The 25986-nt window shown below is 38.3% G+C and overlaps 1 pseudogene; it reads left to right on the top strand.

Moving 5' to 3' along the window:
* Positions 1–326: 326 nt before the first annotated feature.
* LOC102470404 (arginase-2, mitochondrial-like) overlaps positions 327–25986 on the top strand; it is a 30182-nt pseudogene continuing 4522 nt past the window's right edge.

Raw genomic sequence — 25986 nt, 5'->3', positions numbered from 1 at the left:
CTCCAAAAAAAAAAATTTTCAAAATAAAATATTTTTCATTGTATGCACATGCTAGTTTATAGAATTACAGAATTTCAGATTCACTCTCTTGGATTTGACCAGTAAGGAAACTGAGGTCCAGTACAAGTTGATGATTCACTTATATCCTTATAACACTAATAATAAAATAACAGTAGTGAGTATTCAGAGCATGTTTACTATGTCTCTGGCACCATTCCAAACACTGTTATGAGAATTACTTCATCTTTTATGACAACCACTGATTTAGGGACTGCTATTATAGCCATTTTGCAGATAAAAACTACAGCACAGAGAGCTTTCGTAACATGTGCAAAGTCTTCCAGCCAGTAGAGATTGGAGCCAGAGGTAGAACCCAGGCAATCCAAAATCTGATCAGAGTCCTGGATTTAACTGGAAGGGCAATAGCAGAGATGGAACTGGAGCTGAGCTTCACTTGCCCTTTGTTCATTCCACCCTGGGTCTGCCATACCACCTCCCAGATCACTTAGCTCAGCTCAAATAAGAACATTCTGGAAAGCACTGTAGAGACCTGAGATCTCATTAACCTCTCTAGTACTTCTCTCAAATGGCCTCATGGGTACCCATAAGTATTATTTTATTTCTGGCTCATAAACTTTCCACCAGGACAGGACACCACATCAGTGAAGTCATTAAATCTTTATAATAACAATATTATGCTAATGGAAATTATTAGACTATTCCTTGTCCCCCCAAAACCATCTGGTAGGTTTACCTGGCAATTACTTTGAGATGTCATAGTGAATCTTAACGCATAAAGAATACAGGGATTCATAACTTTCTCTGAGCAATGGAGTTTTCCATGTGGTAACAAGCTGGCATGGCTGGACTATTGGATTTAGACATAAACAGGATACTGGAAAAGGCTGGGGGAGAGCTCAAGGCAGCTCTCAGATTAGAAATCAGGTGGTAGGGTAGAGAGCATAGGTATTTCCAAGCCCAAGCTTGCGACTGAGAGAACTAGTTGCCAATATTTTGATTGCATTATGAATTTCTTCTTAAAATGGTTTGTTCTCTAATATCAAATAATAAAACACAGGTATTAGAGCCAATTTAAGTAATTTAGAATAATTAGAGTCTTAAGTAGGCAGCACATGTTTGGAGCAGAACAATCTCTCTCCAAACAACGGTGATGTCAGAGAGTTTTGGTTTGGGTCTGTTTTCTCTCTCTCCTCCCTGTGGCTCAAACGTGTGGCGTAGTTTCCCCTCCTGGAGCCCAGTTACCCAGTAACTCCTGAACAGGCTGGATAAATGTTGGCTGCCATACACATTCAACCTTGAAAGCCCAACAATCTGGGATTTTAATTCAAACAAATGTGAAAATGGGTTATAAATAGGATCCAGCTGCATTTCTAATAGCAACGAAAAAAAGAACTGAGACCAAAAAGTAATAAATAGGAAAACGAAAGCACCTTGCCTCTCTCCCCTTCATGGCCTTCCTGACGCTGCCATCATTGCCCTGTTGAAAGAGGCCTCAAGAAGTTCTAAAATGTTTTAATTATATTTAATTAAGTTGTCATTTGTTGCTTGGCTTCCTGAAAGTTCTGCCTAATTAAATCAGGCTTGATTTTCAAAATCTATACAGTTAAGTCCAGCCCAGCATTTAATAATTAAAAAAAAAAAGGTAGCAGAGGCTGTCTTCCTGGAGACTCCCCATGTCGCTGCCAACAACTGTAGTTTATATATTATTAGCACAGATGTTAGCCAGCTTAACCCATGACTTCTGCAGGGTTGTTGACAAAGATGACCCCTACCCTGACCTTCAATAATCTTTTCCTCTTTCCCACAGCAACTTTCATGTAAGTCAATATTTGAACATGGAAAAATTGTGAGAAATTCATCTTAAATTATCTGCACCTTGCAAAATGGCATAATGCTACCTATAGCCTGGATTAGGAGGAATCCAATCCTCCCCATTCAAAATTCATAGTGTTAGTAGTAGACAGCTGACTACTGCTTAAAGGTCAAAGCCAGATGATTTGATTAAGTCTTTTAATATCTCTTAGTGGGCCACTGTATATGATCGTGCAAGTTCTGCCTTGCACAAAGAAGATACCTTCCATGACATGGTCATTATTGATTTGTAAATTTACTCTGAGGATTTTCCTGCAGATGGCAGTAAAGTGTCTTCAGGAAAGTGCCCCTATTTCTAATCATGCATTTGTGCTGACCATAAAATTTCTCACTGGGCTCTCAATTTTAATCAAACAGGTCATAATGTACTTTAAGATTTTTTTTCATTCCTCTCTTAAGAAGTAGGTCTATTCTTTGTCAAATGGAACACTATTAATAAATCCTACCATGTAATCATAGGATACTATGGGAGTTTTGTTTCATGTTGACGTATAACAACATTTATTTTAAAAAATCACCAAGAATTGAATAATTAATTTTGAAGAAATTAATTATATCTTCAGTGCCCAACAGATTTCATATCTCTCCTTTCGGTATCTTTTACTCAGTAAAAAGCCCTTTGTCACTTCTCTCTTGCTCATGTTAGGTAGGTCAGATACTGAATTTGCCTACAATGGCAAATGTATCCCAAACAGTTTGGCAAACAGTCTCTAAGTTTGTATATTCCCTTCCAAGGATTGTTTGTTTTACCTGCAAACATTTCAAATGTAAAATGGTTTATCCCAGTCATTGTGGGGAAGCAATTATTTTCTGACATAGAAAGCTTAGAGAGATAGCAATTTTGCAAGCATGCCTATAAGTCAATTGTAATTCAAATTTGCAATTCCTCACTGTCCCTCACTCCCACCTCCACCAGAAATGTTTCTGTCTGGGGTTTTAGCAAACATCCTTGTAGGGTCTCTAAGATGTCTTTGTATATACTTTGCACAGGGGAGATGGCCCAGTGATTCTCTAAAAATGCATGTGTGGCCTACAAAACCCATAATCTCCAGGGGTCATTGGAAGTAGCCCAATCCAAGTCCATGTATGTGGAATGGAGAACCTTTAGCCACCAAGGTCCCCAATATATTCGTACTCAAAGGCACACATCTTTCACTGTCAATGAGAAATAAATCAGGAGAAACAAAAATGAAGACAAAGAACAGTAGGAAAAAGGGCTAAAGACATCAGTAGATGAGTTCTATATATGCTACATAAAGGACTGCTATTTTCAAGAAGGAAATTTAAAAGATACCATTATTAAATCAGCAAACCAAAACTCATTTCTTCTATTAAATTTAATCTTACTATCAACATTTCTTCTAATGAAAGAGATGAAACTAGGATGAAGAAGAAGAAAAGAGGAAGAAGAAAAAAAGGGAAGAAGAGAGGGAGGAAGAAAATCTAAAATTCAATTCGGATGAAAGTTCTGTAGTATCAAAACCTTAAAAGGGCAAACTATGTCCCATCAGTTTCTCTTCAGGTGGTTTAATCCACAGAAATATATACATTATATATGCATAATAACATTCTCTGTAGCTTTAGTTACAGTGGTGGCTTATTAGAAACAACTGGGACATTCAACTAGGGGGGATTTGTTAACTATGCTATAAGCCTCTGATGACCACTCCTACCTTATCCTAGCTTCGATCTACCTAACTGACCTGTTTTAGAGTCTTCATAAATCCAGTACCTCATCCTAGAATGCTCAGTCCCATCAATATTGGGTCACTGGAAAAGTCAAGATGTATTTTTCTATGATTTTCTATGCAAAAATATGCCATGACTTGTTTGATGATCCAATAGATATTACTTCTCATCCTCCAAGTCTCAGCTTTACACCATTCTGGCCTTCTCCATTTATTGTCCAACACAGTATGTAGTCACTCACTTCACAATGTTCTTGCCCATTGTAATTGCCTATTTGTCAGGGTTTATTGGCCAATTCCACTCAATAGCTAAAATCTCCAAGATGGCCAGGACCATATCAAACTCCTATGTGCCTAGGGTATATCCTATCACCACTCCATGGAAAGAGCTAAGAAACTGTGTGTCAAAAGAATAAATGTACAAAATAAGACCATTAAACATGATATTGTAGGTTTATGATGTCCGTAAACCTACATAAATATGAAGAAGTATTGAATGTAATATTGTTAGAGATTTTTGAATATTAGGGAAATATAAGCAAGAAAATCACATTATACACCAATATCAAGAACACTGTCCAAATTTAAATTTAAAAAATTTCTTTTGTGTCTTTTCCTGAATTATTCCTGTCTTTTATGATAAACATGTGTCATTTTTTTATTTTATTTTATATTTGTATTTGTTGGAGGGAGCATGTGCTCACCAGCATGTACTCTCTGACAGAGAGCGGGAAGGAGAAAGGATGTGGTCATCCTTCTCTAGGATTTGACACACACACACACACACACATGAACCCAGTGTGTTTTCTAAGCCACCAAATCCAGGAGTCAAATCACATGATTAGGCATTTGGGATCCTGCTCCCTTAACCAGCAGGCCACAGGACTGCTCTAATGTGTCATTTTTAGAATCAAGAATTTTAGAATTGAAATTGTCATAGAAAGTTTCTTATTTAATTTTAATTTAATTCTAGAATTTATTATATGGTCCCAGTTTCTCAAGGAACTAAATGGTATGAAGATCTTATTAGAGTACTTTCTCAGTTGATCTATAAAAAACTTTTATTAAAGATTGTTATCTCTGCATTATCTATTGGTTTACTCCAACATTAGCAAGAGAAAACAATACAAATCATTTCATTATTTTCTCACCGTCCTTAGGGTTAACTATTTCCAGGAGATAATTCTTGGTCAGGGTCTTTCAAGTAACGGTGGGCCTGGAGTCATCCTGATGGATACCTCACTCACATGTCTGGCAGGTGATGCTTCCCTTCAACTTGGAGCTATTGACCATGAATCTACACATGGAATCTGTCCATGTAGCCTGGTGTTTTTCCTACATGGCAGCAGGGGTCCAAGACCAAGCATCTCTTTGAAATCAAGAGATAAGTATATTACCTTTTATGAACTAGCCTTAAAACTCATAGCTCTTCACTTCTGCCATAGCCCCATATGCATAGATTCAAGGTGAAGAAGCAAAGATCAACTGCTCAAGAAAAACACTGTGGTGACCATATGTGGATATAAAATCAACCACAATCTTCCTAAAATTTTATTTAAAGTTTACCTTAATTGAAAATTATCCTGGGACCAGCAGTTGGCATAATGGCTATGTTACTGGACTCCCATGTAGTTGACCCCAGTTTGAGTCCTGGACCCGGCGGCTTAAACTCATGTTGGATGCGTGTGCATGCCCAAGATTCCGAGAGGACAATGGAGGAGAAGGGATTGCAGTGTAGCCATCCCCCTGGGGGGGGGGTGATTTCTTGCTTTCTGTCTCTCTGTCTCTCTCTGTCTTTCTGGTGAACGTATATACCCTATAGCATAAACCTCTCAGAAAAAAAAAGAAAGGAAAAAAGAGAAATTAAAAACAAAAATCATCCTGAGGCCAGCAGGGTGGCATGGTGGTTAATGTGCTGGACTTCCACATGGCCAACCACAGTTTGAGTCCTGGACCTGGTGGCTTGAAAATCATCCCAGCCACATGTTCATGCATGCCCAAAATCCTGAGAGGAAAATGGAGGAGAAGGGATTGTGGGATTGTGGGACTGTGGAGCAGCCAGGATCCCAGGAGAAGAATGAAGGAAAAGGGATTATGGTGTGGCCATCTTCTGTAAGAGGTGATTTCTCACTTTCCCTCTCACTATCTCTTTCTTTCTCTCCAGTGAGCACACATGCCCTACAACAATCAATCAATAAAAATAAAAAATAAAAAACACTAAAATTATCCTAAATCCTAAAATCTGTAAGAAAACTACAGCCAAACATTTTTAAATAAACAATTTTTTTGTGTGTTGCATACTCAATAAATATCATAGCTAAGCATTAGGTGGCAGAAGTAGCCCTGAGCTGTCTTAAATCCTGAGTTTTCATCAAAAGACTACCATTGCCTAATGTAGAATCTCTTTAATTTTTATAATTTGTCTACTAAGTGTCAGCCTTACTCTTCTGTGTCAGGATAGTTCTGAGAATGAAAAGAATTGGAAAAACTCAGCTTTTCAAAAAAATTAGTTATTCAAAGTGCTAGATTTATCGGATGTTGTAAGTGTGTTACAAAAAAAAAAAAAGGAAACTTTGGTTTGGTGTATTTAATGTCCTGAAGTTATTAGGCATCTGTAACAGAGATACGAACTTAGGAAATCAAGCAAATAATAGGAGTTGTCTCAATCAGGGATATTTAGGCAACAAGAAATAAAATACCTCTTGCTATCTTAAGAAAAAGAGATATTTAGAATTCCACAAAACCTGAATGATAGAAGAACATTACCATCTCTCTGGCTGTCTGACCATCTCTCCCTTTTTTCAGTACAATCTTTCACCTCTACCTTCTGTTTATTTCTCCATGATCCTTTATGCAAACTAGTTTTAAGGTTTTATTTGAAATGTATTTCTCTCTAGACTTCAGTTTGAACAGATATGGTTTTGGGTTGTTATGACCCAATATGAACTTAAGATATGACTTTATTTTTTCTGTATTCACTGAAGTTTCCTCGAAAAAACTGGGATTCTGAAATAGACATCTGAGTGCCAGTATTTTAATTGACAGAAAATACTGATAAGGACGTGGGGCAGAAAGACAGGAGAAAGAAGGAAACCACTATGATGTGTATTGTCAGGTTAGTTACCACTGTGAGTAACTGGAACTGAGTTTTGCTAGGGAACTCTGGGAATCAGTATAAAACACATGCTCAGAATTATCCCACCTATGCATCAAAAAAGCTGTGCACCAACCTATGAACCAACTTCTGCAAATCACTGGTGAGGAGTTCTTCTAATTGTTGGTGCTTCTGGCTTGCCATGGACATAGATGAAGATGTCCTTGGCTCCCAAAGAAAACACTCAAACTTTGGGAATTCCAGTCATAGTGCTCTACAGTGAGCAGTCACATAGAGATGGATAACACATGACACCATCTTATATACACTTTTAGTTTCTGTGTAGCTCAGTCCAAATTTGAAAGTGAAAATATGTTTAGCCCAGCTTCAATCACAAATCCTTGATGGTCCAAATAATGTTAGCCATCAGAGCAAGGGCATCTGTATGAACATGTCCACCAGAACTTTCTCTGTAGTAGTGGTTTTGGAGCACCTCAAAAGAAGGTGATAACACTTGTGGAAACTTCCAAATGTCTAGGAATACATCCTTTGTCACCATAACTAGCCTAAGCCCCTGTTTATCTCTTTGATTGCCAGGTTATTGCAGTGAACACCTATTCCTGCCTTCACAAACAAAGCAATATTCTCATGAAATAACCTGCCTACATGCTGCATAGCCTGTATACTTATCCATATGTATGTGAAACTCCCATAGTCTAAATTCTGTTAGGCAGGATTTCTTTTCTCTACCATGTGCTGCAAACATTATCTTGAAGAAAAACAACATTTCACATTTTTAAAAATGTTATAAAAGAAAGAGGGGTAAGAGTTTGACCTCTAGCTTTGAGCCAAATCCTGAATTTATTTCTGTCCCCTGTGCACATGTACCTGCCTCTTGCCCTCGTATGCTTACAGTGCTAGAGGATCATTTCATCCATGCAGCAGTGTTTTATGTATGTGATGGACATAAAGATTGGAATTCTCACTAGTGCAGAAGATCAGATAAGTAGAGATAGTTTCCATAGTATATCTCTGTTGTGGGTACAAACACAATCAGGCCTGGCTATCAGTAGAGTATTAACAATACTGACATGTTGTACAGCTCCTGTTGGCAAACAAGATGGTGACATGCCAAAAATGTCTAAAGTTTGTATTGGAACACCAAAATTTACTTAAGGATGCTTGTGATCATGAAAAGCTGGATAATCTTGTTCTTGACCATAAATTTTCACACTACAATTATGTCTTCAAAGAGTTACCTTGATAATAGTGAGTTTTCTCTGGCGAATGACACAAGTGGTTCACTTTCCTTGATCCCATAAGGCTTTAATCACCTCAAAATTTTCTAGCGTGGTGAAGGCAAGTAGTGCCTTAAATCGTATGCCCCCAAGTGGAGTACTAACTCTAAATGGAGTGTTCAGCTTGTAAAATTAGGTAAATGTAAAACTAACAGCTCCAACACACCTACGTAAAAGAGAAAGGTCTTCCTTAAGATCTTTAACTGGGGCCAGTAGGTAGAGTGATAGTTAAGGCACTGGATTCCCACATGGTCGACCACAGTTCAAGAACCAGATCCAGCAGCTTGAAAAATCGCACTGGTATCCAAAATCCTAAAAGGAGAATGGAAGAGAAGAGATTGCGGCATGGTTATACCTACCTCCTGGGGAGGTGGAGCGTAGTGATTTCTCACTTTCTCTTTCTCTCTCTAGCAAGCACACGTGCTCTATAGAAAAAATTCTTTTAAAAAATATGAACTAAAACTTACTATTGAGAAATAAGCTAGGACTTTCTTTTGGAAAGCACTAATGCTGCATTAGAGACTCTGATTATTTCAGACCTCCAATAGCCTAGTGTTTTAGAGAACTGGATCTCACATAGCCGATTGCAATTCAAACTGAGGACCTGGTGGCTGGGGAAACACACTGAGTGTACGCCCCAATCTCAACATGATGAAGAAGGAATTGAGGCATGAACATGACCCATTTGGGGGTGATTTGTGTTCTCCATTTTTTCATCATGTGTTGAGTGGCTACTTTGTGCCAGACACTTGTCCAACATGAAAAAAGACAGGTAAGATACCTGCTCTCATGAAATTTATATTTTTATGGAGGGAGATAGGTCACAAACTCACAGACAGCATGATTTCAGATAAGTGCAATAATGAAAAGAGTAAATAAAAATAGAAAGTAACTGATAGCCAAAGGGAGAGTAGGTTTAGATGTCCCTATTAAGCCTGGTAATTAAAATGGATCTCCATCTGTCAGGATAGGTTAGTTTGCACTGTAATAGCAAACATGCCTTTTAATAGGTGAAGTCAATTAACATTTATTTCTCATTCAGAACCTTCTATGGGTCTGGGAGACTGCAGTGGCTTGTCCAAAACATGATGATGGCTCAGCATTATTCTGCATATCAGCACACACCTGCAGTGTCCCCATGGCAGAAGAAGAAAACAATGTAGAGTCTCACAATGAAAAGTAAGACTTCCACCTGGAAGTCACATATGTAATTTCCACTCACATTTCATTGACCAAAGCAAATCACATGGTATTCCCTAACCTTGGGTGCCAGCAACTTGCAATCCTTCCCTTGTATCCAGAACAGGGAAATTGAAAATATTACCAAGTGACTACTGCATCTATTGTGATGCCAGAGCAATTTAGAAAGAGTCATTACTGAAGACTTTAAGAGAAATGCACTTTGGGACCAGCAGTTAGCGTAATGGCTATGTCACTGGACTTCTACGTAGTCGACTGCCATTTGAGTCCTGGACCCGGTGGCTTAAACTCACGCCGGGCACGTGTGCATGCGTGCCCAAGATCCTGAGAGGAGAAGGGATTGTGGTGTGGCCATCCCCCCTGAGAAGTGATTTCTCGCTTTCTATCTCTCTGTCTCTCTGTCTGTCTGGCAAGTGCACGTGCCCTATAGCAAAAACCTCTCAAAAAAATAAAATAAAAAAAAGAGAAAAGCATTTTAGTCAGAGGGAACAGAAAATGTCAAAGCAACAAGGTGAGAATGGGCATGGAATACTGAGGAATGGAGATGAAAACATGAAGAATATAGAAGGAGACCGGAGTGAGCAATGTCTGAAGGAGACAGAGGGCCACATCATAACAATCTCATAACTCCTCTGAAGAGTCTGGATTTTATTCTGGATACAATGGAAAAATCCCTCAGAGTATTTCAAACAGAAAACTGACAGTCTGAGGTATATTTTTAAATCACACATGCCTGCCTGTACATCTCCTCTTAAATTGTCAAGCCCCAGTTCTGAGTCCTTCTCTTTGAAGCTTCTTTCCACTCTCTCAACTATACTTAAACAATCCACCCTCCACATTCCCTCTTCTTGGCACAGACCTCGGTTTAATCAGTCACATTGTTGTAGCATAATGATAGCTTTGCCCGTCTCTTCTTCACTCAACCGTAAAATCCTTGAGAGCAAGAATCATATCTTTTTGTTCCTTATATCCCTAGGGACTAATGTGATGGTTATAATGCTGGACTGTCATTCTTCTGAAAATGAACTCTGAACCTGGTTCTTGTGCTCAGGATCGCTGAGAATGGGAGAGCTAGGGGAATCTTCAAGTCATGGTGGAAATACACGGGCTCTTAAAAGGCTAAGTATCAAAGTTGTACAGAGCTGTACATCCAAACCCAAAATGAGGAAAAATTCTAAGTGAAGTTAGGGTGGAGACAGCAGAGTCCCTTGCTACTTGCCCTACATGTCTGCCAAGCCTGTGGTGGTCCAGGAGGCCACTGAGATCTTCTGAAGTTACTAAAGACTGCAAGAGCCAAAACTCACCATTGTAAAGCCAATAATTTGGCCCATCACCTATATTTTTCCAAATGAAAATAAAAATCAAAGAGTTAAAAGAGTTATGAGAATCACACACACAAAAAAAAAAATAACATGAGTGTGCCATGTCTCTGTGCCTATTTAATTCAAAATAATTCTGAGCCCCTCTTCCCTCATTTTGAGCAGATTGTTCAAGAGTAATAAAATGTCCTTCTTCTGAGTCCTCAGAATTAAACCTTCAGAAAAGGAAGGCAGGATATTCTCTGGGCACGGCCATAACTTCAGAATTCTTCTCATTTCATGTTCTGACAAATCACCTGCTTCTTGCCATGTAGGGCACCATTTATTCACTCAGGACTTTGCCAAAGGCAAGTGTCTGACTCAGTTTTCTGGGTTTTTTATTGCTGCCAGCCTTGTGTGTTTGCTCAGTATCTTCACCCAGCAGTGAAGCAACCCTTACACTCTAAAAATAGAAGAGGAGAAGATTTACAGAAATATATCAAGTTTACCTTCCCCTTCACAGAGCAGGAAAAGTGGGCACAGGCTTCAACTCTAATTGTCTCCATGCTCAAATTGGAATCAAGAATCATGCCTCCACATGTCCAGAGTCATTCCTCCCATGCAATTATTTTCAAGTTGTGTTTACCTTGTTTGAAAAGTGCCTTCTAAACAGAATCATATTCTTATACTAACTGCATTACAGATATCATCAGGGCCATCATCCACATTATCACTCATAAACTGCTCTACAGCAAAACAGACAAGACAAATTCTGAGATATTTTTCACTTCTTTGGTTTTCTCAAGTAGGGGCTGGATGACATTATTGCCTCCAGCTACTAACACTCATCCCTCAATCTGATGTTACCTCCATTCAAAATAAACATAAGGAAAAAAGTATCCTGTTGTCCATCCAAAGTTTTTTTAACTTTAAAACCTTGCATCCAGTTACAAGAATTCAAGTGTGATTTGAAACTCAATGTTTCTGCTTTCTCAGGAATTTTTACCGTTCAGTTGTGATTATTTAGGCAGCCTGGATACTCATGGTTGGAACTCAGGCAAAACCAGAGACAGAGTCACCTTTTAAAATATATTGTTTTCTGGGTCAGCAGATGGCATGGTGGTTAAACCACGAGACTCCCACATGGTTGCCCACAGCTCAAGTCCTACACCTGGTGACTTGAAAAATCACACTGGGCATGTGTGTGTGTGTGTGTGTGTGTGTGTGTGTGTGTGTGTGTGTCCAAACTCCCAAGAGGAGAATGGAGGAGAAGGGACTGCAGTATGGCCATGACCCCTGGGGAAGGGGGGGGGGGCATGATTTCTCGCTTTCCTTCTCACTGTCTATATTTCTCTATGGCAAAAAAACCTTCATTAAAAAGGAAGGAAGGAAGGAAGGAGAAAGAAAAACAAGAAGAAAGAAAGAACCCCCAAATCTAAACAGCCCTGAAGCTAAGGGTCACAAATGATTTCAAAAGGTAACTATATTTGGCTTGTTTTAGACAGGTCTGTAATAGAATCACCAGGATAGAGAGCTAATCCATTCTTGTTTTCTTAAACTGTTTTTCAAAAGTATGCAATTGTTATTGTTTTAAGTTTGTTTTTTGTTTGTTTGTTTGTTTTTTATTTCTTCTGTGTGAGAGAGAAACAAAGAAAGAGATAAAACAACACCCACAGGGTCTCAATACCGCAAGCCATCCCATAGCTTAGCCAGCTGAACTCATAGGCACATACATGTCTAGAGTACTCAGGGAGGTCTCTGGACCCAAACCAGTAACCTTGCCATGTGAGTCAGTCACACAGTGCCACCATCTGCCCCTGTATTTGTCTTTTCCTTTTGTTTAACTTTTGTCAGAAAGCACACACATTCACCAGAGGGACAGTTTTTTTTGAAAGAGAGAAAGAAGTGAGAAAGCACCCTCCATGGGGTTGGTCATTCCATTTCTTCCATTTCTCCCTCCTTTTGTGATTCTAGGCACGTGGGTGCACACACACACACACACACACACACACACACACATCCAGCATTTTTCAAACCACTGAGTCAAGGACTCAACTACACAGTTAGCCACATGGGATCCAATCACTTTAACCAATATGCCACCTGCTGGCCCCATTTTTATCTTTTTAATTGACCTTTACTACTAAACTCCGTCAGCTACATGCTGTGTAGTAGCAACTGCCTTCCTCAGTTGTCTACTATAACTGAACATCCTGCTTTAAAGCAGAAGTGGAGGGACCCGCAGACAACATAGTAGTTATGTCACTGGACTCCTACGTGGTCAACCGTGGTTCAAGTACCAGATCCAGAGGCTTGAAACTTACACTGAGCATGTGTGCATGCCTGCCCAAAATCCTGAGAGGAGAATGAAGAAAGTATTATGGTGTGACCATCCTCCTGTGGGGTGATTTCTAGCTTTCTATCTCTCTGTCTCTGTCTCTCCAGAGAGTGCACGTGCCCTACAGCAAAACTCTCTCCCAGAAAAAGCAGAAAAAGCAGTTTTCTAGCATTTTCTAGAACTGAGCATACGTGACTGCCATTAGTAAGCTGCTAAAACTCATCCTTGTTGTCTAACCTAAACTTCCTACAGTATAATGCAATCTGAGCTCTAACTTTCACACAAGACATTTTCAAGCTAATGTCCCTTCTTGGTCCTTATCAGAATTGGGGGGTTTATCCATGTTATTTACCATCACTGAGATTGTTTTAAAACAGTACCCGAAATATAAGAGATACTCAAAAGGATGATAGTCATTATTATTATGTATTCAGAAACTCTCTTTCAACTTTATATTCCCTGTGGCGTTCTCAAGATTTTCACACTGTGATGTAAGAAATTCAAAATCAAATTGAACAAATAGCTATTGAGTGCCTATATCAATTGATAGTTGTATAAGTATCTTCTATCACTGAAAGGACACTTTCATCAAAAGGAGGAACCTGTACAGCGTGTTTCTTATTTCAAAACCAATTTCAGCATCATTAATATTAGAAACAAATCACAAGCTTGACTCTTTCAGGAATACACAGATCTCAGTGATAAAATAAAAGTGTCATTTGTTATGTTGATTTATCTACATATCTTACACTGTTTACTTATCATTGTATGTACAGCCTTGTAAATTTAGAATTGCATGATTGTCTTCTTTATTCTCCTCTCAGGATTTTGGGCAGGCACGCACACATGCTCGGTGTGAGTTTCAAGCCTCTGTTTCTGGTGCTTGAACCACGGTTGACCACGTGGGAGTCCAGTGACATAACTATTATGTTGTCTGTGGGTCTCTCCAGTTCTGCTTTAAAGCAGGATGTTTGGTTATAGAAGACAAGTAAGGGAGGCAGTTAGTACTACACAGCATGTGGCTGAGGGAGCTTTTTCCTTTGGTTTAAGCTTAAAATGTACATTAAATTATTGTCCACCAAATATTCACCCCTTCTTCCTCTCCTCCATGGAAGGAGTGTCCCCTCCTTCCCTCTCGATGCTGCATTTAACAAAGTTACTTGTTTTGGCCACTAAGATGTCAGTGAACACCACACAAGCAGAGACCCGAGCTGTGCTAGTCTTGGATTTGCTGACTGACATTTCTGCCAGTCACCATGAAAGCAACATACTCCACATAGCCACTTGTCCAAAGATAGGAGATACATGGAGTAGACTTGACACAATCTGAAGCTTGGAGTCAAGCCTAGCTGAATCTAGCTCACAGTAACTCCATCCAAACTAACTCACTAATACCTAAGAAAGAAAGACATGATATTGTTGGATGCCCTCTCTTTTTCAGTATTTTGACATGCAGCATTATCATGGTAGTATCTTACCGATACACAGGCTTTATAAAAGATGCCACATTATTCAAAGCACTATCCATTACAAGTAACAGAAACCTAACTCAAACTAGCCTATGCAAAGAACAAACCAATTATCTGAACCTCTGGCTTTAGGCAAAGCTGGATTTAGATCCTCTTTTAATGTGATACTGAGGTGTTTTCAAAACTATCGTATTATTCTTCCTTACAAACAGAACTACTATAAGACCTGGAAAACTCACTCCTGGGTATCAGTCAGTCAGAGAGACACTTGCACACCCATGTTCATTGCAGCATTATTTATACTAACTAAGACTTGAATCAACCTAGGTGTCCAACAACTGTTGACAGTATTTTTTAAGTGTGGCACATATACACAGTGGAATACTACTCCACTGTAAGGAATGATGACATCCTGCTTTTCCATACAAAGTGGAAGAATCGAGAAGATATAAAGTAAGTGAAATATGTTAGACTATGAAAGTCAAACACTTTATGTCCTCCCTCAATATAAACTGAATGTCTGTACTCTATGTCAGAAATTGAAAGATTTGAAGACCTAGAAGTAGAGAAGACAACTATAGATACCAGAGATTGCATGGGTGGTAGAGGATGAGGGCTAGAGAGTGGGTAGGATAAGCTGAGAAAAAAAGCATTTAACAGATGCAAGATCACATGTAAGCAACATGTATGCCCAAAACTGCAAGAGAAGAATGGGGGAGAAGGGACTGCAGCACAGTAATTCTCCATGAGGAGTGATTTCTCACCTCAGCCCTCTTTCTCCAGTGAGCAAACATACTCTATAGCAAACTAATAATAATAATGATAATTTTTTAAAAAAATTAAAGAAGTATACCCCTCACCATTTCTCAACTTTATTTTCCTCTGGGTTGGTTTTATTCTCAGACAGGTTTCCTCCACACATGATGATAAAAATGGTCTCCAAGAGTGCTAGGTTTCTCTTTACCAGTATGTCTTCTCTAAAAAAAATACCTCTTTGTTAAAGCCTCTATCAAAAGCCTTTCCTGATTGAACGGTAAAATCACAAGCATATTTATTCTGCCAAACTGACTATGCTGCCTGGAGATACAGTGCTCTGACTGGCCAGATGGACCATGGTGGTGATGAGTGTAAAGGAAATCAGTCCCACCCAAACCTCCCCACCAAAAGAAAAAAAAAAATTGAGATAATGTTTCCCTGGGGAAAAACTAAGATAATGTTACCAAAATAGTACAGAGAGGCAAAATAACAGAAGAACATGATAGCCATAGGACTGGAATTGTTTTCTGATTTAGTGTAAACAGCCATTACTTTATAGCTTCACGCAAGAAGTGCCATCAGGCCACTTGAGAAATTGCTCAGGTCTGCCATAGTGTTGCTCTTAACTTCTGTGACTCAGCCTGTCTGTTCCAAGGGCACTCCTCATTTCACTTGTCCTGGTACTTTCCCAGTCTCTTGGCCTATTTGAGTTGTGGTTGTTTGGTCAGAACAGAAGACTTCAGTTCTCTCCACATTAACCAGAGGGAAATGATCAAACCTAGAGACTAAAAAAAGCTGGAAAACAACCTCTGCCAGTTTTTCAGCAATGAATCTAAATGTATAGCCAAATCTTGGATTGAAAAGAAGTGTATTATAATTCAGTAATTCTGTCCAAATAAAAGAAACAAGGCTCTTTCAAAACAGGATTTTCAAACCAAGCCTGGATATTGGCCACCTATTTGGTAAAAAGCTAGGCCTATGTCATTTCTCAGGGGTGATTCTGCCAATAACTTATCACTCTGAACTATTTTTAAGGCAAAAGCATTACTTTGAAACAGGAATGGTCAATGCAAACTATTACTTTTTTTTTTTTTAATTTGCAATAGGGTGTGTGCACTCATTAGAGAGAGAAAGATAGAGAGGGTAAGTGAGAAAGCATAAGGGGGATGGCCATGCCACAATATCTTCTCTTCCATTCTCCTCTTGGGATTTTTGGGCATACATGCACATGCACCCATCATGTCTCTCAAAGTCATCGAGTTGGGACTCAAACCACACAGTCAACCATGTGGGATGCATCTGCCTGCTGGCTGGCCCTCTATTATTATTACTAAAAGCCATCATGAAACTAGTACTGGGTGAACCATCCTGCAGGTCTGAATGTGTGTGGACTGCTTCTATTTTGAATATCAATATAGATATAATCAGTTAGCTTCTTCTCACTGTTTTGCCAGGAACTGACAGATTGTTTTTGACAATGACTGATCATTTTATTCCAAAGGCAGAACTATATCTTACCCACTTTGTTGTCCTCCTAGTATCGAGTGCACTCAATTCTGTATACAATACATATATGACAAATTGAAACCCTCTACAAGTTTTTCTCAGCGGGCAAACCAGATGACTCAGCCCAAGAGTAGAAGAGCTATTTTGTTGTTGTTGCTGATAAACTCTTTTAACAAATAAGGAACAGCTCAAACCAAACTATAAATGAATAACTTGTGTGAAATATGTATGTTGGTTTAAAAAACACCAAGATGACTAGAAGAAAGGCAGGCCCCATTCTTAAGGTAGCCAGGTCCAAATGATAGTCCAAGCTGGAAGCCATTATGAGCATTTCAACCACTTTCTAAAAAAAAAAAAAAAAAAAAAAAAGTCCTTATAAGAAACAGATTTAAGAATGGAATTATTTTATAAACAAAATTTATATTATCAGCTATTAGAGAAAGCAAGAGGATAATGCAAGAGCACCCAAAATTTCTCTGACATATTTTCCATTAACCACTTTTTAGCATCATTCTTCAATGATTACTAAGAAGTTTTAACCACGTATCAAGTCTCTGATCTTACAGAAGACTAAAATGTGATTCTAAATGGGTCAGTAACTTCCTTGGTTTCTTAGTGATAAAACAGGACTCGGAACCAGCAGTTGGCATAATGGCTATGTCACTGGACTCCCATGTAGTCGACCATGGTTTGAGTCCCGGACCCAGAGGCTTAAACTCACACCAGGCACATGTACGTGTTCCCAAGATCCCAAGAGAATGGAGAAGGGATTAAGGCATAGCCATCCCCACTGAGGGAGTAATTTCTCACTTTCTGTCTCTCTGTCTCTGTCTTTCTGGTGAGTGCACTCACCCTATAGCAAAAAAACTCTCAAAAAAAAATTGAAAAAAAAAAACAAGACAAAACAAAAAACAGGACTAAAACTTAGGGACCTCATGCCCTCTTCACAGTGTTTCCCTCACCAAGGGATGTAACTTCCTCCTTGATAGTGGTTTAAAGAATTCCTAAGGGTAATTTGCCAACTTGCAAAATATTTTTATTTTGAACAACAGTAATAAGAATAAAGTCTGACTTTTAATAACACTTTGCTGTTTATGAAGACTTTCACATGAATTATCTTACTAATCAGAGAAATGATTACCCCATTTAAAACATTAACTACATATGAGAAAAAAAAACAGATGCAGATATGCATCTATAAACATATATATACACATACATATTTACCTTAATTCTCACACCCTCATTATGGGTGTAGTAGTCACTATCTTGACTTTGAGAAATGCCATGACTTCACATACACACTGGTTAATCTGGTATGTGAAACAGATATATATCAAGGTCCTAATTTTTGTGATAGAAAAACTGACACATTACAGTTATTCAATACAGGAGCCAAGATTACTAAGAATAAAGGAAAGAAAAACCAGGCTGCTTGTAGACAATGCAAGGACATCTCTTTTTCAGTAGAATAAGATTGGCTAGTTGATCACAGACAAGCCCAGGAGATACATTAAAAAGGCACCTGCTCCATGCTTGTCTCTTCTTCCTGCTCACATGTTCACTGGGTCCTGGCCCTTCAGGAGCTGCCCTTTGTTAAGTTCTTTGTATGTCAAACATCTTAAATGTCGTCCGTCATCAAATTCTTATGATAACTCTGTAAGTTGACACCATTATTCTGTTTTACAGATAAAGAACTGAAAGCTCAGAAAGTTAAGCTATGTGCCCAAGACCACACAGCCTAGATTCCAGGGCTAGGATGTAAATTACCTCTTGATAAATGCAAATTCTGTACCTGATGCCTGGCTCCCTTGACCTTCACTTCCCATATCTGCTGCCCACTTTACTCCTTCCTTCCTTCTGCCTTCTTACCACCTTGTGGAACCAGAAGTATCATGGAAGAAAACACTAGCTTTTTCTGATAAGCCTTCCTCCTCTCAATATTACCCTAACAGAAATACTTGAACATCCGGAACTCTGGGAAAACATGTTTGATAGACTGACTTTAGTTTTAACTCCTTGAGTCAATGTGGTTCACAGCTGGGAATTTAATATATACAATGGTTATCAGTTTACCTTCCTGGTTCCTACTGACTTGGGTCTTGCAAATAAATCAACTTCTCCCACAGATAATCCCAACTCCCATGGCAAGCTGGCTTTTTATTACAACTTCAAACATTAGTGAAGAGTTAGGACTTCTGTGTGTGTATGAGTTCAGGAAAATGCCTCAGCCCACAGTACAACAACTTTGTAAGTATTTATGCAAAGTAACATCAAAGGGGATAAGTGTCTTCCAGAATGCATCGAAAACTGCATTCCTAAAACTACTTGTAAAAGAAAGGAGTTTGAGGATGGGAACAGGAAAAATATGCACCAAAAAAAAAGGAAATAAATTTTAAAGAAACTCTTTGTGATGACTTTCAGTGGGTTTGTGTTTTGTTATATTTTGTTGTGTTGCCTTTCTAGATAGATGCTCCTTAACAGTGCAGGTTATTTCCCTCTTCCTCCACATTTTGTAAAAGCTATCCAGGTGTTTTTCTCTGGACACAAAAACAACTGAAGCAAAAGATAGCTCTGGGAGGCCAAACTTCACAATCTCTCTTCTCCCGTTTCTTCACATCCCTCCCATTCTCCAAAATCGAGGACCACAAAGTGTCTGGCTGGAAGAATCATTTAGTCTGAGTCAATATATTTCACATTCTTTGTTTTGATAATCTACTGAAGCTCTTTGACTACTTGAAATCATGACTTTATATGTATTAAGTAAAATGTGTAGGATTATTAAGAAAACCAAAATTATACTGAAATGCTTATATTATTTTCACTTATGTTATAATAATGCATGTGCTCCTTTACTAATGCTTTAAAAACAAAAATGTACGGGTGGGTCTAATACTTACCATAATTCATACAAGTAAGGATGAATCTAAAGTTTAGTTTTAGACCAAATATCTCAAAGTCAACAACTGTATTGTAACATATAACGAAATGCTGATATTACCATGGGTCTTTGTCCATATTTGTAAATAATGGAAAAATCGAGAGAGGGTCTTCAGAAAGTTCATGGAAAATACATATTATGAGAAAACTATCCATGGATTTCAAAAAAAAAAAAAAAATAGCATCAGAATAAACTTGCACTTGAATTCCATTCTCCCACAAACTTTTTGAAGTTCCCTTATGCACTGCAACTAAAGCTGAGAAAATAGGAAAAAAATAATATTTTCCTATCTAAGTTCATGGACCCCCTGAATTCTATCCATGGGTCGATCAGTGGGATCCAGGATAAGAATTCTTTTACTAGAGACAAACATACTGGTTTCAAATCTTCCTTAAATTTTTTCACCACCTGAGCTCTGCACTCTCTGCCTTGCATCCTTGGCCTGCAGACCATCCTTCCCTTGTTGAGGAGTTTCGGCTTGTTAAAATAAAAACTTTCAACAAATTTCATTTAGCAGAGTTTTCTTGAGCAAAGAATGATTTGTGAATCAAGCAGCCCCTAGAACTAGTTCTTTTTGTTTGTTTTTGTTTTGTTTTGTTTTGTTTCCTTATTTATTTACATTTAATCATGTCTTTACCGTGTACAACATTGCCTTTTCCAGTACAAATACCATGCTTGTCAGTCAAGACAAAGATATTACTATACACATTATCATCAGCAAATAGCTTCTCAATTTTTTGTCAATTAGCATACTTTTACTTGTTTTTACCTCCTCCTTCCCCTCCCCCTTCCTTCCATACTAAACTTTTTCCCTCCACATTTTATTGATTCACAAAAAATCTTAAACTAAAAATATGGACAAAACTAGAATCTAGTGACAAAGTGCACTGTAATTTTCTGCTGAAACATTGTTTTCTCTCTCCAGTCCTCCTTTTACTAAAGAGAGGTATAAATTAACTTATTTGCAAAAAAAAAAAAAAAAAGGTTAATCTCAATTTGGTGTTATTTGCAGAAAGCCCCATAGTAATTCAATTCATGATGCAAGGCAACAGATACTATTTGTATTATTGAACTGCAGATAACCATTCTGCGACAAAATAAGAACACTCACAAATATTTTCTAATTGCAAAGGTGTCAGGAAGGAAGGAAAATTCTTCAATTAAAAAGAATTTTTTAAACAAATTGCTGAACCTATCAATAATTTAAAAGAAAACCAAAACCCTTAAATCTGGAAGACAAATCAAAGAAGAAAATTGGTAATGTTTTAGACAGAAGTCATAAAATCCTATTTGACCAGTTCAGTCTTCCATTATCCCTCTTTTGTTGAATTGGTAGTGTTACTGTGATCTGATCTTTCCATTTAAATCCTGGAAGTTAGCATTCAACATTATTATTGATATTTCTGAACTTGTCCCTACCATGAAGTTGGCATTTATTTGGGTCATTTTTTTGTCCTCTTGTTTCTGTCTGAGTTTAGTTTCCCTGGTAGAGCACTCCCTTCAGAGCTTCTTGAAGAGCTGGTCTGGTGTCAGTAAATTCCTTCAGGTTTTGTTTATTCAAGAATGTTTCAGGCTTTTCTTCCCATATGAAGGATAATCTTGCCAGATATAGTATTCTTGGTTTAAATTGTTTTTCACTTAACACTTCGAATATATTTTCCCATTCTTTCCTTGCTTGCGTTATTTAATATGAAAGGTCTGTTGCTAACCTGATGGGATATCCTAATAGTCTAATAGTATCTAGTATTACTCATATATTATTCTCATTTTGGGGGGTTATTTTCTCAGTCTTTCTGGTGAATTTTTCTAGATCAGAGGTTCTGTCTTCTATATCTGAGATTCAATCTTCTGCATGATCTAATCTGCTTTTAATACTTTCCAGGGAGGTTTTGATTTCCTGTATTACAGCCTTCATCTCTAACTGTTCCATCTGATTCTTTTTACGGTGTGTATTTCCTCTTTGAGATAGTACAAGAACTTCCTCACCTCCTGGAAATTGTCGACTCTTTTCTCCTGCATCTTCTGGAGTTCATTGTCTTTCTTCTCTTGCATCTCTGTTAGCTTTGTCACTTTTTTTTTTTTTGAGAGGTTTTTGATATAGGGCCCGTGTGCTCACCAGAAAGACAGAGAGAGACAGAGATACAGAAAGCAAGAAATCATCCCCTAGGGGGGATGGCCACACCACAATCCTTTCTCCTCTATTCTCCTCTCGGGATCTTGGGCATGCACACACACGTGCCCGGCATGAGTTTAAGCCACCGGGTCTGAGACTCTAACTGCAGTCAACTGTATGGGAGTCCAGTGACATAGCCATTACGCTAACTGCTGATCCCAGCTTTGTCACTTTGAATATTCTAAATTCCTTTTTTTTTCATTGGTATTGCAGTTTTGTTTTTATTCACTATTATTATTTTATTAATTATTAAAAATTATTATTCGTACATTAAATCACTATACATCAGTCTGCAAATGATGAAGGGTTCTTCTTTCCCCTTGGGGAAGAGATTATTTTCTTTGTTTCTCATATTTATTATGCCTCTGCAGTGGTTTCTGGCTATTTAATGGATCTCCTACATTTTTGGAGTTAATTCTGAGTGGTAGAATTATACAGGAGGAGATGACCTGCAATATTTCTGCTTTCCATTACACTGATCCTCACCAAGCAATCAGCACTTTTGTCGATGGAACTGGATATTTATTACAAAGGTCTCAGAGTTTCTAGGGAATATGTGTACCTGGGCTGAGCTGTGGGATTTCAACTGAGAATTCTGAGATGTGTAAGAGGAATCGAGCCACACTCACTGCAGCTCTGTATTTCTCCCTACTGCTCACTTGGCAGTCTCTCTTCTCTGATTCTTAGTCATTTGGTAGTGTATTCACATGTGGCTAATTTGTTGGAGATTTCTGCTACTGTAAACTCATGTGCTCCACTTCTATGCCTATTTCTCCTCTACTACTATGTTTTACAACATGGTATCCACAAAAAGAGATTTGAATTCAGATTTATGAAGATGAGTTTCCCTTTCTGTAGCAGTTCACTTGGGGTTGAGGTTTTCTATAACCATAAAAGTATTCAGATGTTTTGCTACTGTGTACCTATATCTAGATATTCAGTGTGTGGAAGTTGAGAAGCAAGATAGTCAGGTAAAAGAAAAAAAGAGACCAAAAGAGAGAGAGAGAGAGAGAGAGAAAACAAACAACAAAAATAAAACAATGAAAAGTGAAAAAACATTGTAAAAAAAAGTAAAAACTGGGTGGTGAGCAGCTTGCCACATGAAAGGGGCAAGTCTGGACCCATATCAGATGCACATGGATTCTGAAGTCAGCAAGAGAAAAAAGAGGTCAGAGAGAAGAGACAGTACTCACAGATATATAGAGAAAGGAAGGAGAGAGAGACAGAGACAGAAAGAAGACAGAGGCCCTCCTATCTTGCTTCACTCAGTGTTGGGCCAGGAGAGGTTTGGGGCAGAGGCTTAGGCTTTCCTCTTAAAGGGGCAGGGCTGGGCTCACCTCAGTTGCACATGGATTCTCGCTTTGCTGGGTGTTGGGCCAGCCCTCTAGAACTAGTTCTGAGGATCTCCAAGGTGCTGAGTAGTTGTCTAACATTTATGGACAGGTAAAGGAAGGTGACGTACAGAACGAGAAGTGAGTGAATTGAGGTAGAGAAACAGTTGTCGTGGTTACAGCTTGGGGTTTGATTGACGGAAGTGGGGCTGCTATAACTCAGCTACTTGTTAAGGAAACAGACTTGTAAGTTGGGTTGTTGTTTCTTTACAAGTACTCAGACGTGTAAATATAAAAGCATTGTTTGATTTAACGATTCCTCCCTTTTGGGCCAGCCTACCAATTTTGAGAGAATGACCAAAATATTGGACACTGATGTGATCTTCTGTCACCATCATAAATTACTTATTTGGTCTCAGTATGGAATTCACAAGTTTCCTCTGATGGAATTTATAAAAGTCATGATATCACACCAAGAGAGTAGTTTTTTTTTTTTAAAGTATTATTTATTTTATTGATTTTTTTTTCACTTGCTATAGGTACCAGAGAGAGACAGAGAAAGTGAGAAAGCAAGCTGCCAGGTCCAGGACTTAAACCGTGATCTCTCTATGTGAGAGTCCAGCACCCAAACCACCATGCCACCCATTGGCCCCTGAATAGTTCTTTGTGTTCTTACTGATCTAGTTGAAGTGAGGGCATTCAATTTCTGATAGATGATTGCATACAAAACATTTAAGACTTGAGAGGATCTAGTGCACCAGGGGAACTAACATGATGGCTATCAAGGGTAAAACATCAAAAGATCAAATTGTACTTATTAACAAGAGTTCCCATAAAAGAAACGGAATGAAAGTAAAGAAGTCAAGAGTGAGGTCATATAGGCAATTCAACAGTATTGAGTCTAATTGGTGATGATTAAGGGCCCTAGTTCTCCATAAAATGCCCTGAATTAAGAGGTACATTTTTTTTTTTGAGAGTTTTTTGCTATAGGGTGCGTGCACTCTCCAGAAAGACAGAGAGAGAGACAGAGAGACAGAGAGACAGAAAGCAAGAAACCACACCCTGGCAGGGATGGCCACGCGGCAATCCTTTCTCCTCCATTCTCCTCTTGGGATCCTGGGCATTCACACACACGCACCCAGTGTGAGTTTTAAGCCACCGGGTCTGGGACTCGAACCACAATAGAATACATGGGAGTCCAGTGACATAGCCATTACACTAACTGCTGGTTCCAAGAAGTACATCTTTTTAAATATCAATTTTGTTTCTTTAATTCAGGTGCATAACACTGCTTTATTAGTTAAGTTATCATAGGTAATTTGACTTAGATCAATCTTACTGAGTTCATTAAAACTGCATATCTTAACAATTTACACTTGATCTTAGCCAATAGGCCAAGAACTAATACATATCTTAGCAATTTTAGTATTGGCTAACCTAGCATGAAATTCTTCCAAAGCACTTCCCTGCCCTTGATTAAAATTGGTTGTGCTTGATGTTACTTTGGCAGTTTTATAAAAACCAATCAATTTCTCTAAGGAGCTCTGGAAATTCTAACCCAGGCCAATGGTATAATTTTTAGGTTATAGGAAATCTTATATCTGTCAGAGCATTTTCCATCCTTTTCATAGATTTCCTAGAAGACATAAAACTTCAAGGTAATTGTTATTTGCAAAAAACTTTTAGAAAGTCATCGGAACAAAACAATTAACTGTGGACAAGACTTGAACAAATTATGGTTAAAGATGTAATGAGAATTCACAATTGATAAAGAAATTTGGCCACATCTGTGACAGACAACAATTTTACATGATAACTTAAAACATGGCTGATAAATAGCAAACCATAGATTTCTGGGAATTTCATATTTTGGAAAACAAAATATATTGATATATATATATAGAGAGAGAGAGAGAAAGAGAGACATACACAAATTTGTATCTATATACACATAACATATACATGCAAATATAACTCAAAGAAAATTAATATCATCCTATTTGACAGATTCCCATATAATTTAATATGTGAAAATAAATTTTACTGGTTCTACTATTACTCTTTCAGATGTTTGGAGGTCCTCTGTAAACATCCTAAATTTAGTTTGAGATCAAAAAACTTAATTTAGAATTTAATTTGGAGGGAACCAGCAATTAGCGTAATGACTATGTCGCTGGACTCCCACATAGTTGACCGTGGCTGGCGTCCCAGACCCGGTGGCTTAAACTCATGCTGGGCGCGTGTTCGTGCGTGCTCAAGATCCCAAGAGGAGAATGGAGGAGAAGGGATTTGCGGTGTGACCATCCCCCCTGAGGGGTGATTTCTCGCTTTCTGTCTCTATGTCTCTCTCTGTCTGGTGAGCGCACATGCCCTATAGTGAAAACCTCTCAAAAAAAAAAAGAAATTTAATTTGGAGAAAGCATTGCCAAAGATGCTTAAAAGCTTAAAATGAACCAACCCATTCCACGTGGCTAATGATGGTTCCAATCTCAACCCTGGTGACTTGAAAAACACATGGGGGATGCCTGAGAGAAAAAGAAAGTGAGCACATGCGCCTGCTGACCATTAAAAAGAGAAGAAAGAAAAGAAAATATTAAAAACGTGATCAAAATAGGACCACAGATCACTCTGACATGATAGCTATTTATTACGATAGTTAAAAAGACTTTAAAAATATAGGTTACATAGCTATAAGCAAAGAACAAAAACACACTTAGCTCTTACAATATTTTAAACCGAGCAAGGACCCCCTTAATGTATTTCCTAGGGTTCCTGAAATATAAAGTCCATTTGCATTGTAATGGCCCAGAGTAAGGGGTAAATCTTCAGACTTTGGTTATGATAATGACCAACATGGACCATAAATGAGGGACATTTGACCTCTAAAACTCTCACAGGAAAGAGAAGGTTTTCGTTTCAATATGTAGGATGTTTTATAGGCTGGAAACTGCTGGTTGTGAGCTCAAAGACTCCAGGCGGAATGGCTCCGGACACCTAAAGA

This window comes from Tupaia chinensis, unplaced genomic scaffold (assembly GCF_000334495.1).
Source record: "Tupaia chinensis unplaced genomic scaffold, TupChi_1.0 Scaffold143766_1, whole genome shotgun sequence".
NCBI lineage: Eukaryota > Metazoa > Chordata > Mammalia > Scandentia > Tupaiidae > Tupaia > Tupaia belangeri.
The sequence above is the reverse complement of the archived record's forward strand: the minus strand, read 5'-3'. Positions and strand labels throughout refer to the sequence as shown.